Source organism: Orcinus orca, chromosome 8 (genome assembly GCF_937001465.1).
Source record: "Orcinus orca chromosome 8, mOrcOrc1.1, whole genome shotgun sequence".
In the NCBI taxonomy this organism is placed as follows: domain Eukaryota; kingdom Metazoa; phylum Chordata; class Mammalia; order Artiodactyla; family Delphinidae; genus Orcinus; species Orcinus orca.
In genome coordinates this window covers 29578897-29587079 of record NC_064566.1, presented here as the reverse complement: position 1 = coordinate 29587079, position 8183 = coordinate 29578897, and the positions used below count along the sequence as shown (strand labels likewise).

The window sequence follows — 8183 nt, the reverse complement described above, 5'->3', positions numbered from 1 at the left end:
TCTCGCAAGACTGCTTTGGCTATACGGGGTCTTTGTGTCTCCATACAAATTTTAAGATTTTTTTGTTCTAGTTCTGTAAAAACTGCCATTGGTAATTTGATAGGGGTTGCATTGAGTCTGTAGATTGCTCTGGGTAGTATAGTCATTTTCACAGTATTGATTCTTCCAATCCGAGAACATGGTACATCTCTCCATCTGTTTATATCATCTTTAATTTCTTTCATCAATGTATTATAGTTTTCTGCATGCAGGTCTTTTGTCTCCGTAGGTGGGTTTATTCCTCGGTATTTTATTCTTTTTGTTGCAGTGGTAAATGGGAGTGTTCCCTGAATTTCTGTTTCAGATTTTTCATCATTAATGTATAGGAAGGCAAGAGATTTCTGTGCATTAATTTTGTATCCTGCAACTTTATCAAATTCATTGATTATCTCTAATACTTTTCTGGTGGCATCTTTAGGAGTCCCTATGTATAGTATCATGTCATCTGCAAACAGTAACAGTTTTACTTCTTCTTTTCCAAATTATATTCCTTTTATTTCTTTTTCTTCTCTGATTGCTGTGGCTAGGGCTTCCAAAACTATGTAGAATAATAGTGGTGAGAGTGGACATCCTTGTCTTGCTCCTGATCTTAGACGAAATGCTTTCAGTTTTTCACCATTCAGAGTGACATTTGCTGTGGGCTTGTCATATATGGCCTTTATTATATTGAGGTAGGTTCCCTCTATGCCCACTTTCTGGAGAGTTTTTATCATAAATTCGTGTTGAATTTTGTCAAAAGCCTTTTCTGCATCTATTGAGAAGATCATACGGTTTTTATTCTTCAGTTTGTTACTATGGTGTATCACATTGATTGATTTGCTTATATTGAAGAATCTTTGCATCCCTGGGATAAATCCCACTTGATCATGGTGTATGATCCTTTTAATGTGTTGTTGGATTCTGTTTGCTAGTATTTTGTTGAGGATTTTTGCATCTATATTCATCAGTGATATTGCTATGTAATTTTCTTTTTTTGTAGTATCTTTGTCTGGTTTTGGTATGAGGGTGTTGGTGGCCTCATAGAATAAGTTTGGGAGTGTTCCTTCCTCTGCAATTTTTTGGAAGAGTTTGAGAAGAATGGATGTTAGCTGTTCTCTAAATGTTTGATAGAATTCACCTGTGAATCCATCTGGTCCTGTATTTTTGTTTGTTGGAAGATTTTTAATCACAGTTTCAATTTCATTACTTGTGATTGGTCTGGTCATATTTTCTATTTCTTCCTGGTTCAGTCTTGGAAGGTTATACCTTTTAAGAATTTGTCCATTTCTTCCAGGTTGTCCATTTTATTGGCATAGACCTGCTTGTAGTAGTCTCTTAGGATGCTTTGTGTTTCTGCAGTGTCTGTTGTAACTTCTCCTACTTCATTTCTATTGTATTGATTTGAGTCCTCTCCCTCTTTTTCTTGATGAGTCTGGCTAATGGTTTATCAATTTGTTTATCTTCTCAAAGAACCAACTTTTAGCTTTATTGATCTTTGCTATTTGTTTTCTTTGTTTCTATTTCATTTATTTCTGCTCTGATCTTTATGATTTCTTTCCTTGCGCTAACTTTGGGTTTTCTTTGTTCTTCTTTCTCTACTTCCTTTAGGTATAAGGTTAGATTGTTTATTTGAGATTTTTCTTGTTTCTTGAGGTAGGCTTGTATTGCTGTAAAATTCTGTCTTAGAACTGCTTTTTCTGTGTCCCATAGGTTTTGGATCATCGTGTTTTCATTGTCATTTGTCTCTAGATATTTTTTTGATTTCCATTTTGATTTCTTCAGTGATCTCTTGGTTATTTAGTAATGTATTGTTTAGCCTCCATGTGTTTGTGTTTGTTACATTTTTTCCCTATAATTGATAATCTCATAGTGTTGTGGTCAGAAAAGATGCTTAATATGATTTCAGTTTTCTTAAATTTACTGCGGCTTGATTTGTGACCCAAGATGTGATCTATCCTGGAGAATTTTCTGTGCGCACTTGAGAAGAAAGTGTAATCAGCTGTTTTTGGATGGAATGTACTACATTAGTTAAGTCTCTTTGGTCTATTGTGTCATTTAAATCTTGTGTTTCCTTATTTATTTTCATTTTGCATGATCTGTCCATTGGTGAAAGTTGGGTGTTAAAGTCCCCTACTATGACTGTGCTACTGTTGATTTCCCCTTTTATGGTTGTTAGCATTTGCCTTATATATTGAGGTGCTCCTATGTTGGGTTCAGATGTATTTATAATTGTTACATCTTCTTTTGCAATTGATCCCTTGATCATTATGTAGTGTCCCTCCTTGTCTCTTGTAATATTCTTTATTTTAAAGTATATTTTATGTGATATGAATATTGCTACTCCAGCTTTCTTTTGATTTCCATTTGCATGGAATATCTTTTTCCATCCCCTCACTTTCAGTCTCTATGTGTCCCTAGGTCTGAAGTTGGTCTCTTGTAGACAGCATATGAATGGGTCTTGTTTTTGTATCCATTCAGCAAGCCTGTGTCTTTTGGTTGGAGCATTTAATCCATTCATGTTTAAGGTAATTATCGACATGTATGTTCCTCTTACCATTTCTTAAAAGTTTTGGGTTTGTTTTGTAGGTCCTTTTCTCCTCTTGTGTTTCCCACTTAGAGAAGTTCCTTTAGCATTTTTTGTAGAGCTGGTTTGGTGGTGCTGAATTCTCTTAGCTTTTGCTTGTCTGTAAAGCTTTTGATTTCTCCATCCAATCTGATTGAGATCCTTGCTGGGTTGAGTAATCTTGGTTGCAGGTTCTTCCCTTTCATCACTTTAATTATGTCATGCCACTCCCTTCTGGCTTGTAGAGTTTCTGCTGCGAAATCAGCTGTTAACCTTATGGGAGTTCCCTTGTATGTTATTTGTCGTTTTTCCGTTGCTGCTTTCAGTAATTTTTCTATTTCTTTAATTTTTGCCAGTTTGATTACTATGTGTCTTGGTGTGTTTCTCCTTGGGTTTATCCTGTATGGGACTCACTGTGCTTCCTGGACTTGGGTGGCTATTTCCTTTCCCATTTTAGGGAAGTTTTCGACTATAACCTCTTCAAATATTTTCTCTGGTCATTTCCCTCTCTCTTCTCCTTCTGGGACCGCTATAATGTGAATGTTGTTATGTTTAATGTTGTCCCAGAGGTCTCTTTGGCTGTCTTCCTTTCTTTTCATTCTTTTTTCTTTATTCTGTTCTGCAGCAATGAATTCCACCATTCTGTCTTCCAGGTCACTTATCCATTCTTCTGCCTCAGTTAGTCTGCTATTGATTCCTTCTAGTGTATTTTTCATTTCAGTTATTGTAGTGTTCATCTCTGTTTGTTTGTTCTTTAGTTCTTCTAGGTCTTTGTTAAACATTTCTTGCATCTTCTCAATCTTTGCTTCCATTCTTTTTTCCGAGGTCCTGGATCATCTTCACTATCATTATTCTGAATTCCTTTTCTGGAAGGTTGCCTATCTCCACTTCACTTAATTGTTTTTCTAGGGTTTTATCTCTTTCCTTCATCTGGTACATATCCCTCTGCCTTTTCATCTTGTCTGTCTTTCTGTGAATGTGGTTTTTGTTTCACAGGCTGCAGGATTATAGTTCTTCTTGCTTCTGCTGTCTGCCCTCTGGTGGATGAGGCTATCTAAGAGGCTTGTGCAAGTTTCCTGGTGGGAGGGACTGGTGGTGGGTAGAGCTGACTGTTGCTCTTGTGGGCAGAACTCAGTAAAACTTTAATCCACTTGTCTGCTAATGGATGGGGCTGTGTTCCCTCCCTGTTGGTTGTTTGGCCTGAGGCGATCCAACACTGGAGCCTACCCGGGCTCTTTGGTGGGGCTATTGACAGACTCTGGGAGGGCTCACACCAAGGAGTACTTCCCCGAACTTCTGCTGCCAGTGTCCTTGTTCTCACGGTGAGACACAGCCACCCCCAGCCTCTGCAGGAGACCCTCCAACACTAGCTGATAGGTTTGGTTCAGTCTCCTATGGGGTCACTGCTCCTTCTCCTGGGTCCTGATGAGCACACTACTGTGTGTGCTCTCCAAAGTTGAGTCTGTGTCCCCCGGTCCTGTCGAAGTCCTGCAATCAAATCCCACTAGCCTTCAAAGTCTGATTCTCTAGGAATTCCTCCTCCCGTTGCCAGACCCCCAGGTTAGGAAATCTGACGTGGGGCTCAGATCCTTAAATCCAGTGGGTGGACTTCTGTGGTATAAGTGTTCTTCAGTTTGTGAGTTACCAACCCAGCAGTTATGGGATTTGATTTTATTGTGATTGCACCCCTCCTACCATCTCATTGTGGCTTGTCCTTTGTCTTTGGATGTGGGGTATCTTTTTTGGTAAGTTCTAGTGTCTTCTTGTCGATGATTGTTCAGCAGTTAGTTGTGATTCCGGAGCTCCTGCAAGAGGGAGTGAGAGCACGTCCTTCTACTCCGCCATCTTGAACCAATCTCTGTAACTAGGTTTTTGAGATTAACTAAAATCTCTTAAAATTCTCTTGCAAATTGTTGAAAATCGTATTTTCTTTAATGTTTGCAGAGTATTACATATCTTCAGAGGTCTATAAAATTCCTTATTCTAATTTCTGTTTTTAAATGAGAAGCAGAGATAGTAATGTATTTATACTGTAGAATTTTTTTTAATTTCATTTGAAATCTTATTCAAAAAGTGTGAGACAGTTCTTAATGGAAAATTCAAAATGTACAACAGATACAGAATTTATAGCAGCACTTTCATTTGGTTAAAGAAGATAAATACTTGGATATGTTCATTCAATAAGTATGGATTAAAGCCTGACCATTTAGGAAGAAATCAAAAACACCTCTCTCAATTCTTTTCTTCTTTTTATACTCCTTCCCTTTCCCTCTCTCTTTTTACATGTGAATTTCTTATGCCATTGGAGATGACATTCATTTATATTTCACATTTACTCTAGAAAAAGAAATATTATGCAATATTAGCATGTACTCTCACAAACTAAGAACTACATGTTAGATTCTTAGTAATGGGTAAGGATTAACTAAAAATTGCTTCTGGTTAAAATCTGTAATTTTTATTTTAATGTATTTTTCTATTGCGTTTTCTTGAGTGCTGCAGTATTCTGATAGTTTTTTTGCGTCTAAACAACATTCCATAATAGAGATAAGTATTAAAATGTGAAGAGAATTTTGTGAGGTTCTTGACAAATATAAATTTAATAACAGAAATCCTGATTGGAGATAAATTTTTCTCAGAAACACAATGCCATATATTCAATGTTGAATGAAGTATGGTTTGTAAAACTCAGCGTGATATTCTAAAGAAGCTAGATTATATAACAAGCATAACTATTTTTATATTATTTTCTCAAATTTCATCTGTTTATAGCTACAATTCACAAGTAATATTTGGTAACACACAGTGTCATATGCAGGAATACTAAGAGATAGTTTAAATCTAATTTTTTTAATTTATTTTTTTAACATCTTTATTGGAGTATAATTGCTTTACAATGGTGTGTTAGTTTGTGCTCTGTAACAAAGTGAATCAGCTATACACATACACACTTCCCATATCTCTTCCCTCTTGTGTCTCCCTCCCTCCCACCCTCCCTATCCCACCCCTCTAGGTGGTCACAAACCACCGAGCTGATCTCCCTGTACTATACGGCTGCTTCCCACTAGCTATCTATTTTATGTTTGGTAGTGTATATATGTCCACTCTTTCACTTTGTCACAGCTTACCCTTCCCCTTCCCCATATCCTCAGGTCCATTCTCTAGTAGGTCTGTGTCTTTACTCCTATCTTACCCGTAGGTTCTTCAAGACCTTTTTTTTCTTTTTCTTAGATTCCATGTGTCAGCATACAGTATTTGTTTTTCTCTTTCTGACTTACTTCACTCTGTATGACAGACTCTAGGTCCATCCACCTCATTACAAATAGCTCAATTTCGTTTCTTTTTATGGCTGAGTAATATTCCATCGTATATATGTGCCACATCTTCTTTATCCATTCATCCGATGATAGACACTTAGGTTGCTTCCATGTCCTGGCTATTGTAAATAGAGCTGCAATGAACATTTTGGTACATGACTCTTTTTAAATTATGGTTTTCTCAGGGTATACGTACAGTACTGGGATTGCTGGGTTGTATGGTAGTTCTATTTTTAGTATTTTAAGGAACCTCCATACTGTTCTCCATAGTGGCGGTATCAATTTACATTCCCACCAACAGTGAAAGAGTGTTCCCTTTTCTCCGCAACCTCTCCAGCATTTATTGTTTCTAGATTTTTTGATGATGGCCATTCTGACCGGTGAGAGATGATATCTCATTGTAGTTTTTATTAGCATTTCTCTAATGATTAATGATGTTGAGCATTCTTTCATGTGTTTGTTGGCAATCTGTATATCTTCTTTGCAGAAATGTCTATTTAGGTCTTCTGCCCATTTTTGGATTGGGTTTTTTTTTTTTTTTTTTTTTTTGATATTGAGCTGCATGAGCTGCTTGTAAATCTTGGAGATTAATCCTTTATCAGTTGCTTCATTTGCAAATATTTTCCCCCACTCTGAGGGTTGTCTTTTGGTCTTGTTTCCTTTGCTGTGCAAAAGCTTTTAAGTTTCATTAGGTCCCATTTGTTTATTTTTGTTTTTATTTCCATTTCTCTAGGAGATGGGTCGAAAAGGATCTTGCTTTGATGTATATCATAGAGTGTTCTGCCTATGTTTTCCTCTAAGATCTAAGAGTTTGATAGTGTCTGGCCTTACATTTAGGCCTTTAATCTATTTTGAGTTTATTTTTGTGTATGGTGTTAGGGAGTGTTCTAATTTCATACTTTTATATGTACTTGTCCAATTTTCCCAGCACCAGTTATTTAAGAGGCTGTCTTTTCTCCACTGTATATTCTTGCATCCTTTATTAAAGATAAAGTGATCATATGTGTGTGGGTTTATCTCTGGGCTTTCTATCCTGGTCCATTGATCTATCTTTCTGTTTTTGTGCCAGTACTGTCTTGATTATTGTAGCTTTGTAGTATAGTCTGAAGTCAGGGAGCCTGATTCCTCCAGCTCCATTTTTTGTTCTCAGGATTGCTTTGGCTATTCGGGGTCTTTGTGAAATTTTTTGTTCTAGCTCTGTGAAAAATGCCAGTGGTAGTTTGATAGGGATTGCATTGAATCTGTAGATTGCTTTGGTAGTAGAGTCATTTTCACAATGTTGATTCTTTGAATCCAAGAACATGGTATATCTCTCCATCTATTTGTATCATCTTTAATTTCTTTCAGCAGTGTCTTATAATTTTCTGCATGCAGGTCTTTTGTCTCCTTAGGTAGGTTCATCCCTAGATATTTTATTCTTTTTTGTTGCAATGGTAAATGGGAGTGTTTTCTTAATTTCGCTTTCAGATTATTCATCATTAGTGTATAGAAATGCCAGAAAATTCTGTGCATTAATTTTGTATCTTGCTACTTTACTAAATTCATTGATTAGTTCGTAGTTTTCTGGTAGCATCTTTAGCATTCTCTATGTAGAGTATCATGTCATCTGCGAACAGTGACAGCTTTACTTATTCTTTTGCAATTTGGATTCCTTTTATTTCTTTTCTAATTGCTGTGGCTAAAACTTCCAAAACTATGTTGAGTAATAGTGGTGAGAGGGCTTCCCAGGTGGTGCAGTGGTTGGGAGTCCGCCTGCTGATGCAGGGGACACGTATTCGTGCTGCGGTCTGGGAGGATCCCACATGCCGCGGATCAGCTGGGCCCGTGAGCCATGGCCGCTGAGCCTGTGCGTCCAGCGCCTGTGCTCCACAATGGGAGAGGCCACAGCAGTGAGAGGCCCGCGTACCGCAAAAAAAAAAAAATTAAAATTAAAAAATAAAAATTAAAAAAAATAGTGGTGAGAGTGGGCAACCTTGTGTTCTTCCTGATCTCAGTGGAAATGGTTTCAGTTTTTCACCATTGAGGATGGTGTTGGCTGTGGGTTTGTCATATATGGCCTTTATTATGTTGAGGAAAGTTCCCTCTATGCCTACTTTCTGCAGGTTTTTTTTCAGAAATGCATGTTGAATTTTGTCGAAAGCTTTCTCTGCATCTGTTGAGATGATCATATTTTTTTCTTCTTCAATTTGTTAATATGGTGTATCACGTTGGTTGATTTTCATATATTGAAGAGTCCTTGCATTCCTGGAATAAACCCCACTTGATCATGGTGTATGATCCTTTTA

The 8183-nt window shown here is 37.2% G+C and overlaps 1 long non-coding RNA gene across 1 annotated transcript in view; it reads left to right on the top strand.

Annotated features, from left to right (window-relative positions):
• Positions 1 to 1609: 1609 nt before the first annotated feature.
• LOC125965283 (uncharacterized) overlaps positions 1610 to 8183 on the top strand; it is a 32896-nt gene continuing 26322 nt past the window's right edge. Inside the window, exon 1 of the long non-coding RNA XR_007478997.1 lies at positions 1610 to 2436. This is a non-coding gene — a long non-coding RNA (uncharacterized LOC125965283). The remainder of the gene's footprint in view (positions 2437 to 8183) is intronic.